Below are 18663 nucleotides of genomic sequence, written 5' to 3' on the forward strand. Positions count from 1 at the left end.
AAGAACTCTAGCCTTGGATAGGGGATGGAAATGCAGAGAGGGAGGAACACTATCAGAAATAATGTGTAGATGCAAGAGATAGACATTGGTGGGGCTTGCATGTCAAGAAGACTTGAAGAGGTTTTAAACTACTGCCTCATCACTTCTATGGACACATGGCAGATAGTATGTTTGGTGGACTTTAAGATCAAGAAAGACAGTGTCTGAGATTCACTATCATCAATCTTGCTGCCAAGTCTGGCTCTGACCTTTTATCTCCTAATTAGATAGTTGGGCACCTGGTTATTCCTGACTTCAGTCCTGCCCCTCAGATTCAGTTTGGTGTCTGAGAACTGACCACCAGTGATTTCCCTGCTACCATCTTCCTTTCTACTTTCCTTAGTTCAGCCTGCTCCTTCCAATGATCTCTTTTATCTGTCTTACTCTCCCTAGGTTAGGTGTTTTCCTGGACCAGGACTTGTCATCTGTGTTCACATAATACTCTTTAGATACAGTCATCTTCCTGTTGAAGAGGAAAATTTAAATGCTTTCTCAGAGGCATACATATTGGGGCAGAGTAGGTGTATACCCACTGATGTGGCATCTGGGTAGCAGAGCAGTGCCAGTGTCTCTCTGAAATATTTCTGACCTGACAATTAATGCCTACAAATTCATGAGCCAAGCATTCATTCATGAAAATATAAATTCCCATGGGAGCATTAGTTTATGTCAGGCCTTTGTACCTTAGTGGGATTAAGGGATCTGAGAGAGAAATTTTTGTAGAGGAGAGAGGAAGAGGAAAAGAACATTATTGGTTTCCTAATATCAGTTTCATGGTGGAAATTTTAAAAGCCCAGAAGATGACTTCACCTTTTTGGCTCTGAATATTCTAGGCAATCTGACTGTAGCAATTGGCCAGAGACATCCAAGCAACCTAGCCAAAGATGGAGCCCTGCACTCTATACTTGTAGTCTCATACAATGTTCTAGATGATGGTAAATCCTCTACTCTTCATCTGTCAGTTATTCTGAAAGCATTATTCCCAGGTCTTTCTCAGCCGACCATCCACCACTGTTATCCCACACCACACCCTTTTCGCCCTGCCATGTTTATACTTATTAAACACCCATCAGGACTGTTGGCTACTGTTGTGTTGAAGCAACCCAAGCTGTGCTTCATTGTTTCATTTTGGATTTCCATTTATGCTTTCATCAGAGCTCTTGACCTCCTAAATGGCTGAGTCTAAGACAGGATGGATTTTTCAGATGGTAGACTGGAACATGAAGACAAATGATAAAGAGAAGTCAAAGAGTTTAGGTATCCATGGCTGATTCATGTCAATGTATGGCAAAAACCACTACAATATTGTAAAGTAATTAGCCTCCAACTAATAAAAATAAATGGAAAAAAAGAAAGAAAAAAAAAGAGTTTAGGTATATTTACCGAGTAACAAATATTTCTAAAAGATGATGCTGTGAAAGTGCTGCACTCAATATGCCAGCAAATTTGGAAAACTCAGCAGTGGCCACAGGACTGGAAAAAGTCAGTTTTCATTCCAGTCCCCAAAAAAGGCAATGCCAAAGAATGTTCAAACTACCACACAGTTGCACTTGTCTCACACGCTAGCAAAGTAATGCTCAAAATTCTCCAAGCCAGGCTTCAACAGTATGTGAACCGAGAACTTCCAGATGTTCAAGCTGGATTTCAAAAAGGCCGAGGAACCAGAGATCAAATTGCCAACATCCATTTGATCATAGAAAAAGCAAGAGAGTTCCAGAAAAACATCTACTTCTACTTTATTGAATAAGCCAAAGCCTTTGTCTGTTTGGATCACAACAAACTGTGAAAAATTCTTAAAGAGATGGGAATACCAGACCAACTTACCTGCCTTCTGAGAAATCTGTATGGAGGTCAAGAAGCAACAGTTAGAACTGGACATGGAACAACAGATGTTCCAAATCGGGAAAGAAGTATGGCAGGGCTGTATATTGTCACCCTGCTTATTTAACCTATAAGTCGAATACATCATGCAAAATATCAGGCTAGATGAAGCACAAGCTGGAGTCAAGATTGCTGGGAGAAATAGCAGTATTCTCAGATATGCAGATGATACCACCGTTATGGAAGAAAGTGAAGAAGAACTAAAGAGCCTCTTGATGAAACTAAAAGAGGAGAGTGAAAAAGTTGACTTAAAACTCAACATTCAAAAAACTAAGATCATGGCATCTGGTCCCATCACTTCATGACAAATAGATGGGGAAACAGTGGCAACAGTGACAGACTTTATTTTCTTGGGCTCCAAAATCACTGCATGTGGCAACTGCAGCCATGAAATTAAAAGACACTTGCTCCTTGGAAGAAAAGCTATGACCAACCTAGACAGTATATTAAAAAGCAGAGACATCACTTTGCCAACAAACGTCCGTCTAGTCAAAGCTATGGTTTTTCCAGTAGTCCTGTATGGATGTGAGAGGGGGACTACAAAGAAAGCTGAGTGCCAAAGAATTGATGGTTTTGAGCTGTGGTGTTGGAGAAGACTCTTGAGAGTCTTCTGCAAGGAGATCCAACCAGTCCATCCTAAAGGAAATCAGTCCTGAATATTCATTGGAAGGACTGAAGCTGAAACTCCAATACTTTGGCCACCTGATGCAAAGAACCGGCTCATTTGAAAATACCATTATGCTGGGAAAGATTGAAGGCAGGAGGAGAAGGGGATAACAGAGGATGAGATGGTTGGATGGCATCACTGACTCGATGGACATGAGTTTAAGCAATCTCCAAGAGTTGGTGATGGACAGGGAAGCCTGGCGTGCTGCAGTCCATGGGCTCTCAAAGAGTTGGACACGTCTGAGTGACTGAACTGAACTGAACAAATATTTCAAGCAGCCTTACAATGGAGAAATTAGAGGTGAATTTTATGGATGATGGGTATTATCAATTGATTTTAGAGTCTAATGATTATAATCCTGTAAGAATGAGATATTTGTGGTACTCTATAAATTTTCATATTTCCTCTCACCCCTTCTTTTGTGTACTTTGTTGTCTGTATCTCCCTTTCCCCTAACATTTTAGCTTTTCTCTGCTTCTTCCAACCTTACTCAGTAATTGCTTTAATACGTAATAATATCAAAGTGTAGTTGTCATTTACAATGAAGAATCTTCTTGAACTCTTTTTTTTTTTCATTCATTTTTATTAGTTGGAGGCTAATTACTTCACAACATTGCAGTGGGTTTTGTCATACATTGACATGAATCAGCCATGGAGTTACATGTATTCCCCATCCCGATGCCCCCTCCCACCTCCCACCTTGAACTCTTAAGACTGGGTTAGGAATCCTTCTTATGTCCCCGTAATACCCTATTCTTGCACCTGAGATAGTTTATACACATTGTAACATCACTACCACTTTATTTGTATAATTTCCAAACATATTTTTGTGACCATTTCTCTGTCTGGTTTGCCATGAGATCCCCTTCTGCCTGGTACCATGCTTGCAACATTCTTGGGGCTCAGAACTATTTGAACCACTTCTGTCACTTCAGATGTCTGTAACGAAGTTTCTTCCCTTTCTTTATTTTCTATACCAGTCTTAGAAGACTGGGAGCAGTATTAATACAATTTGCTCCAGTTTCAGTAGAGATGTTTATCACGGTCTTCATGTCAAGGGTATCTCAGAACTTAATGCAAGTCAATAGAAAAAGTGCATTCTTATGGGGATAGTGGAGAACTTGGAGCCCAGGAGTCAACTTAGGGAGGTGGCTAGCTCTGCTGTGGTCACCTCCAAATGAATATAGCAAACACAGTTCTTTCAGAGGGTCATGACCCAAAGCATCCAGTCTGGTAGATGGGTTAGCATCAGGATTCTCTGAAGAATGCAACTCCCTAAGCATGGGTCTAAGAAGTTTTTATTAAACGGAAACAGATCTCAAAGAAGCAGTATGGTCTACTTTCTGATTGAGAAGAATGGAGCAGAAATTGGGCAGGGGACCAGGTCTCCAGACCCATATGCTGAGGAGTATTAAGAAGCTTAAACACAGCCCCGAAACTGGTATAGAAACTCCATCAAGTGACCCAGGGATCCAGAGTCAGAGTTGGGCACGATGGCTGTAGTTTATTGGCATGTGAACACCCAGGGGTTACCCGGTCACATTGAACACCATTCTTAAAAGGCAGTAGTCAAATGCCTGTCTTCATAGGACTCCAGGGAAGGGCCAACAGTGGCTTATCTTCTAACAGCTATTTTAAGGGAGCCTTTGGGAAGAAGCTTTGTCTTGTAAACTCTGAGATTGTTTCAAAATGGAATTCAAATTTTAATTACATCGTTTGTAGCAAGTGATTCGGTTACCAGGGCACACACCAAGGAACTCTGGGGAGAGTTTCTGAACAGCACAGGATCCTGAAAGAGAACAAGGCATTTTCTCAGGCATCTAGAAACCAGACTCATTTTTAAATATCAACTCTTGGGTTGCCCATGATCCAATATGTCCCACAGATATAAAAAGATACACTAAAGTGGCCATAAAAACTGTGGCCAAGATGATTGGGCCAAGTTCATAAAATTATTAAATCTGTTTGTTTGATAGGCTATAATTAAAAAGTGATAAATGCTTTTTATACTGAACTGCAATAGAAGACCCAGTAGAATATGGATTATCAAGGCACATCTCTACCTTTGCCCTTTTATATTGTTTTATAATTACCTATTTATGTGTCTGTCTCCTTAATTGGGTCTAATGACCCCCAGATCATGAAACCCTTCAGGAACTAACTTTGTGTTTTCACTCCATAGTACAGTGGCCCACACTTAGTGTGATACAGACCAATAGCTCTCCTCCAAAAACTCTTTTCCTTTTCTTTGGCCACATATGTAGCTTTCTGTGAGTAGTTTGGCATCACTGTAAGTCACGTCTGAAATAGCACTTTGTCCTGAAGCCAGGACAACCAAGTCTTATCCTTTGTATTAATATAAGCAAGTGACATAGACCAAATCTGGCAAATTCCCAATGACTCAGAGCAGTTTGGTGGCAATACAAAACCAGGCTAGCCATGATCACTTTATGAATATTTTCAAGGATGATTTTCCCCTAGAAACCTAACTTGAATAAATGTTGAAATACAGATTCAGTCACCTGGTTATCTGAGATGGTTTTTCTGATAGGAAATGATGTCTTTTAAAGGGTCATAATACATATAGTCAAGGCTATGGTTTTTCCAGTGGTCATGTGAATGTGAGAGTTGGACTGTGAAGAAAGCTGAGCGCCAAAAAATTGATGCTCTTGAACTGTGGTGTTGGAGGAGACTCTTGAGAGTCCATTGGACAGCAAGAAGATCCAACCAGTCCATCCTAAAGGAGATCAGTCCTGGGTGTTTATTGGAAGGACTGATGCTGAAGCTGAAACTCCAATACTTTGGCCACCTGATGCGAAGAGTTGACTCATTGGAAGAGACCCTGATGCTGGGAGGGATTGGGGGCAGGAGGAGAAGGGGACAACAGAGGATGAGATGGTTGGATGGCATCACTGACTCAATGGACATGAGTTTGAGTAAACTCTGGGAGTTAGTGATGGACAGGGAGGCCTGGCGTGCTGCGATTCATGGGGTCGCAAAGAGTCGGACATGACTGAGTGACTGAACTGAACTGAACTGAATATAAAAAATGAAAATTTTAACAATGCGTTCTTACCAGTATGCTTTTCTCTTAGGAAAGATTACAGTAAGGTCTATTAACCCCAGGCAAGCATGCTTTCTAGTCCTTTCCCCCTTTCTTGCTTCTGTTCCTATACTTTATGGATATTATTTCTTCTTCCAGAAATACATCTAGTTCACATTCTTTTAAAAATTCTACTCCATATTCATTTCTGGTAGTAAAAATATTCTGGTCTCGGAAGTACATATTTGTCAGCATAAATCACATTTGATTTTTCCGTTTGTTCTGAGAGTCTTCTAGATCTTGAGTATATGTAATGGTTCTTGTAATGAAATCAGCTTGTTTGAAAATTGGACAAGTAGTTTGCAAACCAGCAGAAAACTTTCCAAGTATAGAAAAAAATCTGATCCAGGGATTGAAATAAATGATGACATTAATGTAAAAGTCTATTTTTCCTCAGTCAAAACAATTAACTTAATTAATAAACACTTACTGAGTTGACATGGTGAGTTAAAAAATAATGACAATAATAAAAAAGCTTTTATTTAGTTTCAAATCAATGATATTAATTTAATTGTTTTTAAACTCATTATTTCTGAACGCAATACTTTTGGAAAATTAACTTCATCATTCTTAAGTCATAAATAAAACTTCTATGTTTTTAAGCAATAAATAAAGCTTCTGTACTTTGATAGGTCATGTCTCTTAATTTACAAATGAGTCATTTTCTTTTGATTATGGCTTATATCCAAGTTAAATTACATTGCAACAAATCACAATGCATTATAGTGAAATCTCCCTCTTGAGTCAGAGACTTTTAATTCTAATTTTCCCTTATTCCAAATAATATTTAATGCAACAGAATCCAAATACAAGGTAAGTTTGACTGATCCCTTAAGAATTTTGAAAAAGTAGCTTGCCTGTATTTATTTATAGTTTTTCTGAGAACTATAATAAGAATGCTTCTTGTGATAAAAGTATAGTGCATATTTAGAAAATAATAGAGTAAAACCAAATATCTAAAACATAAAATAATTGAACTTGTGATTTATGTAGATTAAATGCCTCTTTAATCTTTCTTTTATTGAGATTTTGTTTTGTGAATAGATAGGCATGCCAGACATGTTTTAGAGTGATTACTGTTCTTGAGATCTATCATTATCTTGAATTACAAGTCTGATTCTAGGACCCTAATGAATGTCAGTATGCTGAGTCGCTCAGTCGTGTCCAACTCTTTGCGACCCCATGGACTGTAGCCCGCCAGGCTCCTCTGTCCATGGGGATTCTCCAAGTGAGAATCTTGGAGTGAGTTGCCATGCCCTTCTTCAGGGGATCTTCCCAACCCGGGGACTGAACCCCAGTCTCCCACATTGTAGGCAGATTCTTTAGCATTTGAGCCACCAGAGAAGCCCCAAAGTTAGTTGACACCACAGCTGTCTCCCACGGCATCCTAATACAGGGTCTGAAAGGGTTAGTCCCTCAGTCATGTGCAACTCTTTGCAACCCATGGACTGTAGTCCGCTTGGCTCCTCTGTCCCTGAGATTTTCTACTCTAGAATACTGGAGTGGGTTGACATTCCCTTCTCTAGGGTCCCGACCCAGGGATCGAACACAGGTCTCCTGCATTGCAGATTCTTTACCATCTAATCTACCGGGGAAGCAGGCCCCTAACCCTAATGGAAAATTTCTGATCTTTAGTGAGAAGAATCTTGAATGATTAGAAATCTCTAGGCTTCTTCCTTTATAGATTAAGAGTGACTCACCTGATAGAAAATACTAATTCCACACCTTGGGATCACCCAAGATTTTTTTATATTAAGTCACTTGATTAGACATCCTTGTGTGCAGATTATATGAGTTATTAACAGATAACAATGGTGAAACAGAGATTGTTGATTACTATAAGATGAGTTAGAAATAATTCTTAATAATGCAAATGAACTTTTCAATAGACACAATTATATTACTTGTTTGAAGGCATGAAGTTAAAATACTAGTGGTAGTCAATAAGTAAATTGATGAAAACACTGGTACTTAGCAGAGTAAGTTCTTCCTATGAAATGAATTTACCGTATCTTATGGAGACATAGAGTGCCTCTGACCACATAGTGCTTTACAGTCATAGAGAATGAGATGGTCAGATAGCATCACTGACTCAATGGACACAAGTTTGAGCAAACTCCGGAGATAGTGAAGGACAGAGGAGCATGATGTGCTGCAGTCTATGGGGTTGCAAAGAGTCAGACACAGCTTAGCAACTGAACAACAACAACATAGATGTAGAACCACTAATAAATTATGTTAGGGGAGACTGGAGAAATACATACTCATTCCACTTTATCCAAGAAAGGGGAGAGCAGGGTGTCAGTTGGAAGTGTGTTAGAAAGCTCGAAGGATGGAGAACGTTTTGGAGAATCTCTGATAGAAAAAAGAGAAAAGCTTGTTCAAGTGCCAAACAAACTTTTTTGATATGTTTTGAGCCCACCTAATATTGGAAAACCATAAATGTAGATGCAGTATTGAAATTCCATAAATATTTAAACACTTAATATATGCTTGGATGTTCTAGGCACTGGGGATTCAGCCAAGTCCTCATGGAGTTTGCCTCCTAGGGGGATAAAGAGTTTCTGTGGTTTAAAGAAAGAAGACTGCTTGCTTAGTGGCTTTAGATTGGAGAATTTCAAGAGTTAAGTGTGAAAAAAAAAAGTTAAGTGTGGAGGAAGGGCAGGAGTTCAGTTCATTTCACTACAAGAAGTATTTATTGAATATCTATAATATCCCAGCCATCCTGTTAGTTGTTGGAGAATCAAGGATCAAAAAATAGTCTCTGTCTTTTAAGAGCACTATAGCTTTCTGAGAAAGACAGAAGTGCTAGCAGGTATTGTCACTAGCATGTGGTCAGTATTCTGATGGCCTGGAGGGCAGTGTGTGCAAGGGCAGAGGTCCTTAGCTCAGTCTGGGAAGGGCCTGGGGAGAAGTGTCAGGGGGATGAAAACTAGGTAAGAGGACCCCTGGGCCAAGCCTTCAGACAGCATAGCCAGGTTCAAAGACCTTAAAGTACCTTGTGTGATGCCTGCAGAAAACTGTAAACTAGTTGATACCCTCCAGCATAAAGGATGAGGAAAGCAGTGCCTGGTGATGAGGCTGGTGGAATAGTGAAGAGATCACAGAGTTTCTTGGTGGTTGGTACCAGTAAGAAAATAGACTGTACTGTATAGCACAGGGAACATAGTCAATGTTCTGTGACAGACCATAATGGAAAAGGATATGAAAAAAATATATATATATACACACACATATGTTTCTCCTGGCAATCTTGATTCCAGCTTGAACTTCATCCAGCCCGGCATTTCTCATGATGTATTCGGCATATAAGTTAGATAAACAGGGTGACAATATAGTCTTGATATACTCCTTTCCCAATTTGGAACCAGTCCATTGTTCCATATCTGGTTCTAACTGTTGCTTCTTGATCTGTGTACAGGTTTTGCAAGAGGCAGGCAAGGTGGTCTGGTATTCCCATCTCTTTAAGAATTTTCCACAGTTTGTTGTGATCCACAGAGTCAAAGGCTTTAGCATAGTCAATGAAACAGAAGTAGATGTTTTTCTGAAATCCTCTTGCTTTCTCTATGATCCAGAGGATGTTGGCAATTTGATCTATGATTCCTCTGCTTTTTCTAAATCCCCTTGAACATCTGGGAGTTCTCAGTTCACGTACTGGTGAAGCCTAGCTTGAAGGATTTTGAGCATTACTTCGCTAGCATGTGACATGAGTGCAACTGTGCAGTAGTTTGAACATTCTTTGGCATTGCCTTTCTTTGGGATTGGAATGAAAACTGACCTTTTCCAGTCCTGTGGCCACTGCCAAATTTGCTGGCATATTGAGTGTAGCACTTTCAGAGTATCATCTTTTAGGATTTGAAATAGGTCAGCTGGAATTCTATCACCTCCTCTAGCTTTGTTTGTGTGATGCCTCCTAAGTCCCACTTGACTTCACATTCCAGGATGTTTGGCTCTAGGGGAGTGATCACACCATCGTGGTTATCTGGGTCATGAAGATCTCTTTTGTACGTTTCTTCTGTGTATTCTTGCCACCTCTTCTTACTATCTTCTGCTTCTGTTAGGGCCATACTATTTCTGTCCTTTATTGAGCCCATCTTTGCATGAAATGTTCCCTTGGTATATCTAATTTTCTTGAAGAGCTCTCTAGTCTTTCCCATTCTATTGTTTTCCTCTATAGCTTTGCACTGATCACTGTGGAAGGCTTTCTTATCTCTCCTTGCTATTCTTTGGAACTCTGCATTCAAATGGGTATATCTTTCCTTTTCTCCTTTGCTTTTCACTTCTCTTCTTTTCTCAGCTATTGGTAAGGCCTCCTCAGACAACCATTTGGCCTTTTTGCATTTCTTTTTCTTGGGATGGTTTTGCCATTGCCTCCTGTACAATGTCACAGACCTCCCTCCATCGTTCTTCAGGTACTCTGCCTATCAGATCTAAACCCTTGAATCTATTTGTCACTTCCACTGTATTTGTCACTTCCACTGTAAGGGATTTGATTTAGGCCATACCTGAATGGCCTAATGGTTTTCCCTCCTTTCTTCAACTTAAGTCTGAATTTTGCAATAAGTCAACTCCTGGTCTTATTTTTGCTGACTGTATAGAGCTTCTCCATGTTTGGCTGTGAAAAATATAATCAATCTGATTATATCAGTAACTTCAGATATGCAGATGACACCACCCTTACTGCAGAAAGCGAAGAGGAACTAAAGAACCTCTTGATGAAGGTGAAAGAGGAGATTGTAAAAGCTGGCTTAAAACTCAACATTAATAAAACTAAGGTCATGGCACCCAGTCCCATCACTTCATGGCAAATAGATGGGGAAAAAATGGAAACAGTGACAGACTTTATTTTCTTGGAATCCAAAATCACTGCACATGGTGACTGCAGCCATGAAATTAAATGATGTTTGCTCCTTGGAAGAAAAGCTATGACCAACCTAGACAGCATATTAAAAAGCAGAGACGTTATTTTGCTGACAAAGGTCTTTATAGTCAAAGCCATGGTTTTTCTAGTAGTCATGTATGGATGTGAGAGTTGGATCATAAAGAAGGCTGAGCTTCAAAGAATTGACAACTTTGGACTGTGGTGTTGGAGAAGACTCTTGAGAGTCCCTTGGACAGCAAAGAGATCAAACCAGTCAATCCTAAAGTAAATCAGTCCTGAATATTCATTGGAAGGACTGATGCTGAAGCTGAAACTCCAATAGTTTGGCCACCTGATGCAAAGAACTGACTCATTAGAAAATATCCTGATGTTTGGAAAGATTGAAGGCAGGAGAACAAGGGGACGACAGAGGACAAGATGGTTGGATGACATTACCAACTCAATTGACATGAGTTTGAGCAATCTCCAGAAATTGGTGAAGGACAGGGAAGCCTGGTATGCCGCAGTCCATTGGGTCATTAAGAGTCAGACACAAATTAGCAACTGAACAACAACAGTATAACACTGGCCTGTTTCCTGCTAGTAAAATTTATAGTTCTGTATGCCTTTATTTTTGCAAAATATTTTTGCCAACATTGTCACAGTTCATCATCAGAACATCCCTTTGAGCCATAAACAGTGCTTTTCCCCTTGGTTTACAGATGAGGAAACAGTTACAGAGATGAAATGTTTTTCTCCAAGTCTTATAGGTAGTATTGGCAGAACTGGGCTAAAAATTGAGATTTCTGTTTTTTTCTTTTCTTTTTTATTTGTTTGGAGAACAGAAAAATTTGTTGCAGGGCCAAAAAGAAAAATGGGTAGCTCGTGCCTAAAAACCTCAGACTTCAAAAACTGACTTTTCAGGAAATAGAACAGGTAAGGGTCCTGTCTTATTTTATATATCAGAGGCAAGCATTTGGTTTATATAATTTTCTAATACAAAATGTGGTTGCTTTTAGAACTAATTTTGGCCCATTATCTTCTTGAATCTTTCAGAATCAAGAAAAAACTCAAATGTAGATTTTTTTTCAAAACCTTGTTAGCTACAATCTTGAATCTGAGAGAGAAGGTGTATCTCTTTAGGCATAGTTTTATACTTAGTAAAATGAGACATGTTTAATTTTATTTTTAAAAAGAAATTAAGGCAAAAGGAGAATATTTTGCATCATCTGTGTATCAGGGTGTGCTGACTTTTTTTTTGAATATAAATATCTATCAAGGAGTCATAAAAATTCAACAACCTTCATGCTCAGTTTTAAAAGCTAATTTTTGGAGTTTGCTCCAAGATACCAAAAATATTTGTACGCTTTTTCATACACTAGTAAATCTCACATTCAGAGATGCCTAGATGGTATTCATTTAGAAATGTGTGATCATTACCAAGTGGGACAGTCACATTCTTGCCTTTGTGAACCACTTCATACCACTTCCCAATGGGTGATGCAGTGGAGTTACTATAGGTAACTCCAGTAGGTAATGACCAGTAGGTAAATCATTAAAGTCAAGAAAGAAGTGATTTATTTAAAATTCCTCTTTTTGCTGCTAGTCATAGGCAAAGGAAGCTGCCCAGATGGTTTCTACTTCTCTTATTTTCATTTTTTCCCCCTAAGCTTTCTCTTAAATTGTCATTTACTGCCAATGGTGTCAAATGTGTTATCCCTTGTTAAGAATAAACTTTATTGAACTGGAAATCTCATCCTTTTACTATTTATTAATATAGTTTTAGAAGAATCCTCCCATTTTGGTTGGTAGCTGCTCAGTTGGGTTTCAATGTGATGCACTTGTTGGCTCTTTAGTCCCATGGGGACTGTGCTGAGACAGACTTACCCTGGCTTCCTTTGAACACAGAAATGAAAATCAATAAACAATTTGAACTTCTTCAAGGAGAATTTTTCTTCTCTAATGAATATACAAGCTTGGTTACAGCTTAATTCAAAGATTGAATTTAGGGAGTGTTTCTGAATGCACTATAAGCATGACAAACACAAACCTCAAACAGCATGCCTCACAGGGAGACAATGCTTAAAAAAAATTCATACTCTCCCATTCCAAGTCCACATAAAAATGAGACAACTCATCTGTAGTAATATTTACTTGAACCAGTTTTGAGACATGGCCCAGGGAATGCCCAGTCATATTATGTGTGCTGTCTTCACATGAAGATTTTGAAAGCAAATATATGGACAAACAAAAAACAAATATATGGACAAAAAAAATATATGGACAAACAAACAAAAATATTAAATTAAACAAATATTTTATCAGTTAGGATTTTGTTATCTTTTAAGTGGAAGAAGATTCAACTCTGGCCTTAGTTAAGTCTTGACCCAGGGGCTCATCTGATGTTACTACGATCCACTTCTTTGTGTCCCTCTGTTCCTTCTTCTGTGTGTTAAGCCGTGAAGTCATTCAGTTGTGTCCGACTCTGCGATCCCATGCACTGTAGCCTACCAGGCTCCTCCATCCATGAAATTTTCCAGGCAAGAGTGCTGGAGTGGGTTGCCATTTCCTTCTCCAGGGGATCTTCCTGACCCAGGGATCGAACCTAGGTCTGCCCACATTGCAGGCAGACGCTTTACCATCTGAGCTACCAGGGAAGCCCATAATCGTATGTTAACTTCAGCCTTATTCTTCACTTCAGAGCAAGGCACTCCCACATGACACCGAAATACCTCCCAAGGTAATGAGCTAAGCTTCCCCCCCACCCTCACAATAATTGAAAAAGAGCCTAGATCCTGTTTCTCATTGACCTGATTAGGGTCCCGAGCTCACTGTTATCTCTAAAGCAGGAGGGGTAGGATACACTGATTGACTGAAGGCTATCTGAGTTCACCCCTTGAATTAAGGATGGTAACAACCCCAAGCAAGTCTTCAAGTGTTTGCCAGAAGTGATTTTTCTGAAAGAATTTGAGGAAATAGTTCCCCAAAAGAGTGGCGAGAAAGTACTGTATGATCAAAACCACAGATAGAGGACAGGAAAACAGATTTGAGAAATGGTTGAATAAATTAATTAGTTAATGGTACTATTAGAAACATCATTTAAAATGTGGTAATAAGTTGGGCTGTGACTGTAATTCATCACCAGTGACTTATAATATTAAACATATATGTTAATGGATGATGACACTTTTGAAAGTTTTAAGAATAAAGATATGACTGTATAAATACCAATTCAATACCGTAAATGCAACTAATTACTTACTTGTAAAGTCTATTATTAAATGCCTGTGAAAAATAAGGATTTCATTCCTCTTACTGTAAATGACTTCCAAGACTATATCCTTTGTCTTCATAGTATTTTATCATTAAGTTTCTAATTTTCCTGCATGATTTAACAATATACACAGTGGAACCATGATAGGGAAAAAGCATTGCATTTCCCTCCTCACCTCCCATTTTTCTCTGGCAACAGAGAAGGAACATGTAGAAAGAGAAAGTCATAAGACTGACCTTTCTTTATCTTGTTAAATCCAGAGACAACATCCTTGTGCTGGTTTATGACAAGAGGCCAGTTGAAAAATCCACAAGTAAGATAATCTGTTGATTAATGATGGCTGGCAGTTTTGGAATTTACAAATGGAAACAAACCACATCTTCCTGACCCTGCTGATAAGATTTTCAATTCTTTATTCTAGTCCCAGTTTCTTGCATTTGACTCATGTCTACTGGCAGTATGTGTGGTGGTTTTGCAAATGGTTATAAGTTCATCAACACCTCCTTCTAAATGTTTTTGTTGTTGTTGTTTAGTTGCTAGGTAATGTCCAAATCTTTTGTAACCCCATGGACTGTAGCCCACCAGGCTTCTCTGTCCATGGGACTTTCCAGCAAGAATACTGGAGTGGGTTGCCATTCCCTTCTCCAGGGCATCTTCCCAACCCAGGGATCAAACCTGCATCTCCTGCATTGGCAGGCGGATTCTTTACTGCTGAGCCACCAGGGAAGCCTGTCCCTCTAAATGTTGGAGCCCAATTCCCATCCTCTTGCATATGGCTTGGCCTTACTTCTAACAAATAGAAGATGACAAACATGATAGTATACCTACTTTAGGTCATTAAAGGTATAGCAGTTTCCTCCTTGATTTCTCTTTCTCCTTTCTCTTTCTACCTCGTGCTGGAAGCCAGTGGCCATTTGATAACAACACTTCAGAAGCCCTGTGACGAGGTCCTGTGCTAAGAAACAAAGGCCCTCTGCCTACTGCTGAAGGAGGAAACAGACAGAACAGGCTTCATCTTGAAAGCAGGACTCCATCTTGGGCTGGACTGTGGAATTTGAGCTATATGCTAGTACCTATGGAAGTGACATATCAACTGGAAAACCAGACCCCCCAGGTCTAAGAGCCCCAGGGCTTGTACCTAGACTCTCCGTCACCTAAAAGAATACCCTAATTATCTGTGTAACCGAATAGAATCATAAATTATATTATGCTTATTGGGGTATGATCACAGGCCTATTGATAATTGTCTACTGTTAACTACCTAGGCTTAAGGCATATGAATCACAAGTTAACTTTGATTGTATCTTTCTCTTCCTTTGTTCAGACTAGTTTCAAGGAATTTGGGGGGGTGGGTTTGGGCACATACACTTAGGGTATATAAGGTTTTCACAAAAACTGGTCGGGATGCTTGACTAAGAGGAGACTCTGCCTTGGGCCTGCTGGTGTAATAAATGGCACTCCGCTATCTGCATTGTCCTTTTGAGTGAGTTTGTTTCCCGGAAGCATGGCTACAACACTGCCAGCTAGAGAGAGACGTTCCCCACCTAGAGCCATGTGAGTGAGTCATCTTGGAAGTGGCTCCTTTAGCCCCCGTTCATTCAGCTGAAACTTCTGGCCATATCTTGACCTCAGTCTCATGAAAGACCCTGAACTAGAACCAGTTGGCTAAACTCTTTCCCAATCATTACCTTTAGAAAATGTGTGAGATAATAAACGTTTGTTGCTTTAAACCACTTGCAGGATTCATTGGGGATTATGTTTGGAAATCTTATTCCCTGTTGCTCATCAAGATACAAACTCTCCTGACATGTGTTGTTGTTCAGTCACTAAGTCATGTCCTGCTCTTTTGCAGCCCCAAAGACTGTAGCCCTCCAGGCTCCTCTGTCCCTGGAATTTCCCAGACAAGAGTACTGTAGTGGGTTGCCATTTCTTTCTTCAGGGGATCTTCCCAAACCAGGGATCAAACCTGCGTCTCCTGCATTGGCAGGGAGATTCTTTACCAATGAGTCATGAGGGAAGTCCCTCATGACATGTATTGACCAATAAATTAATCAAGCAGTCAACCAATTGAGCATATATTTACTACTTACCCCTTCCATGCCCAGGATAATCTCAAATTCAACCGCAATACCTTCCTTACCTCATCTTATCTTCTTTACATGATTTTTCTAGTAAGTAGCACACAGTTGAGCACATAATTTTGCTTTAAGGAACTTCTCTCTGTGACATTTGGCCAATTTCCCCAAAGGCAGAGATCTTCCTATTTTAAAATATTTCTGTAAAGTAATTAGCCTCCAACTAATAAAAATAAATGAAAATAAATAAATAAAATAAAATATTTCTGAATGCATTTCTGGACTCAGAAGAAGTCTTGATGAATTGAAGTAGCAATTTAGTCCCTTCAAGTTGCTTGACTCCCAAGGAAATTAAATAAATGACTCTTTCAGAGCAAGTACTTTTTTGCAGTCTTAGGAGAGAGGAGTCAGTTTTCCCCATTCCGGTCACTTCCTGCTTTACCCCTTGTGGAAAGCAGTTATTGGCAAACAGTTTCTGTAAAGGGCCAGAAAGTAAAGAGTTTGGGTTTATCGGGGCATATGCAACTACTCAGCTGTATTTTGATGGTGTGAAAGCAGTGGTAGACAATGAGTAAATTAGTGGACGTGATGTGCCCCAATAAAAGTTTATTTATGAACACAGGTGCTAGGACAGTTTTGGCCCCTCGGCTGCTGTTTGTGGACCCATGCCCTAGGGTGGTCTGTCCCAACATTGTTGCATCATAAGCATCACCTGGAAAGCTTGTTTTACAATAACCACATCTCTGTGAAAATGTGTTTGGACTAAGCACCTCCATTGTTCCTTATAATCTGACAAATTTAGAAGCCCTAGAGAAATGAATCAAACCTGTGGTTTCCTTTGTACCAGGGGATGCTTTCTCCTATGAGATGTGAAATGAGAATGTGATGCAAGAATCACAAATTGCATTTCTTTGTTTCTTAGGCCACTCTGTGAGGCAAGTATGATCTCAGTTTCCTGACGAGGGATCTAACCCCACCACCTGCAGTGGAAGCAGAGAATCTTAACCATTGGTCCACCAGGTGAGTCCCACAAACCACATTCTTTGATGTAGGATTTCTCCGCTTTCATGAGGCTACACAATCTAAGGACTGGCTATTGTGTTTCTCATAAATACATGGCTGAATTTCTTTTTATTATTATTATTTTTTTATTAGTTGGAGGCTAATTACTTCACAACATTTCAGTGGGTTTTGTCATACATTGATATGAAATGGCTGATTTTCTTATGGTAGGAATGACAACAACAGGTAAAATCACTTCCCCCATTTCATTAAGGAAAAATCAATGCCCCAGGAAAATTTCTGGACTTCCCACTTGGTTTGAAGGATGCAGTCCCCTTAACTGTTCTTCTACACAACGTGTAGTTTTCTTAAAATGATAGTTGCTTTGCAAGATTAAGATTTTTTAAGACACAGAATTCAGATACATAATATCAAACGAGGCATAGGGCAGAAACACTTAAATCTGTCCAAAGCTTGACCCAAGAGATGGCTCAAATCTATAGCATTATGCTCCGATTTCAAATGTGTGGTTCATTTGTTAAAAATAAACTTACAATTGCAATTTTTGAAGGAGTTTCCTATATGTATTCTGGGACTCTTGTTCTAGTCCAAATTAGTGAGATACAGTATATCCTGGGTTGGGACGATCCCCTGGAGAAGGAAATAACAACCCACTCCAGTGTTCTTGCCTGGAAAATCCCATGGACAAAGGAACCTGGTGGGCTACTATCCATAGGGTTGCGAAGAATCAGACATGACTGAAGTAACTTGGGATGGACAGAGTACATTAAGATTGCCTTTCTTTTCGTTGTTTATTGAGTACATGTGTTTTATAATTTCAGCAAATATCAGCAAGGAGCAAACTAACCCTATTAATTGCCCCCAGGGCTCCCACTCAACTCTTTGGGTGTCACAAAGCAGAACTGTAGCTAGATTTGTAGAGAGTACGTGGTTGACAATATGGACATCTTGCACTGGAACTCTTTTATCGTGGGAGGCTGTCCTGTGCATTGTATGTATGCTGGTTTTCAGCCTTCATTGCTTCTATTTGCTGGATTCCAGTAGCTCTCTCAAGTTGTGACAATCAACAATGTCTCCGGATCCTGCCAAATGTCCCCGGCTGGGGGTGGGAGGGGAGGGCAGGAAACATCCCTGTTAAGAACCATTGTTGTCAAGACTGTGTGAATACCGGAAGCTAAATGAAGAAGTGGGACAGCTTCCCAGACTTCTCATATTAAGTCCCTGCCCTCAGACTCTCCTAAAATCCTTAGATAAGGAAAAGATGGGCTCATTCAAGCTGTAATTATTCAGGTAATTGACTCAATGTTCCTCTTTGCTTTCAATGTGCGAACACCAGCAGCGAGACTTAGCTCTCCTGGGAACTGTGCGAGACTCCATTCTTCAGGAACACCTGGGGACCATCATGTGTTGGCTCCCTCAGTAATAAGTTTCCAGCACCCAGATGTTAGAAAAACCATTTATACACACTGACCCAGGCTCGCTGCATTTTAATAAATCTGCACCCAGAGAATGCCAGGGAGTATGAGGAAGAACTAGGCAGCATACACCATCTGGTGTTTTTAAAAATACATGCCATGAGCCCAATTAAGAATTTATTTTTAGGCTATTTATGAATGAGTTGATTTTGAATGAAACAGGAGCAACCTAACCCTAAAATAAATAAATGAACTAGCTCAAAATGTTCTTTGAAATTGAATTTTAAAGTGTGATTTCATAATAATGGGATTTTAGAAGACAACC

The 18663-nt window shown here is 39.6% G+C and overlaps 1 long non-coding RNA gene across 1 annotated transcript in view; it reads left to right on the forward strand.

Moving 5' to 3' along the window:
• The window catches only part of LOC122708078, an 87729-nt gene extending 70855 nt beyond the window's left edge, over positions 1-16874 (forward strand). Inside the window, exon 3 of the long non-coding RNA XR_006344999.1 lies at positions 16823-16874. This is a non-coding gene — a long non-coding RNA (uncharacterized LOC122708078). The remainder of the gene's footprint in view (positions 1-16822) is intronic.
• The last annotated feature ends 1789 nt before the right edge of the window (positions 16875-18663 follow it).

The sequence above is a fragment of the Cervus elaphus genome, chromosome 14 (assembly GCF_910594005.1).
Source record: "Cervus elaphus chromosome 14, mCerEla1.1, whole genome shotgun sequence".
In the NCBI taxonomy this organism is placed as follows: Eukaryota; Metazoa; Chordata; class Mammalia; order Artiodactyla; family Cervidae; genus Cervus; species Cervus elaphus.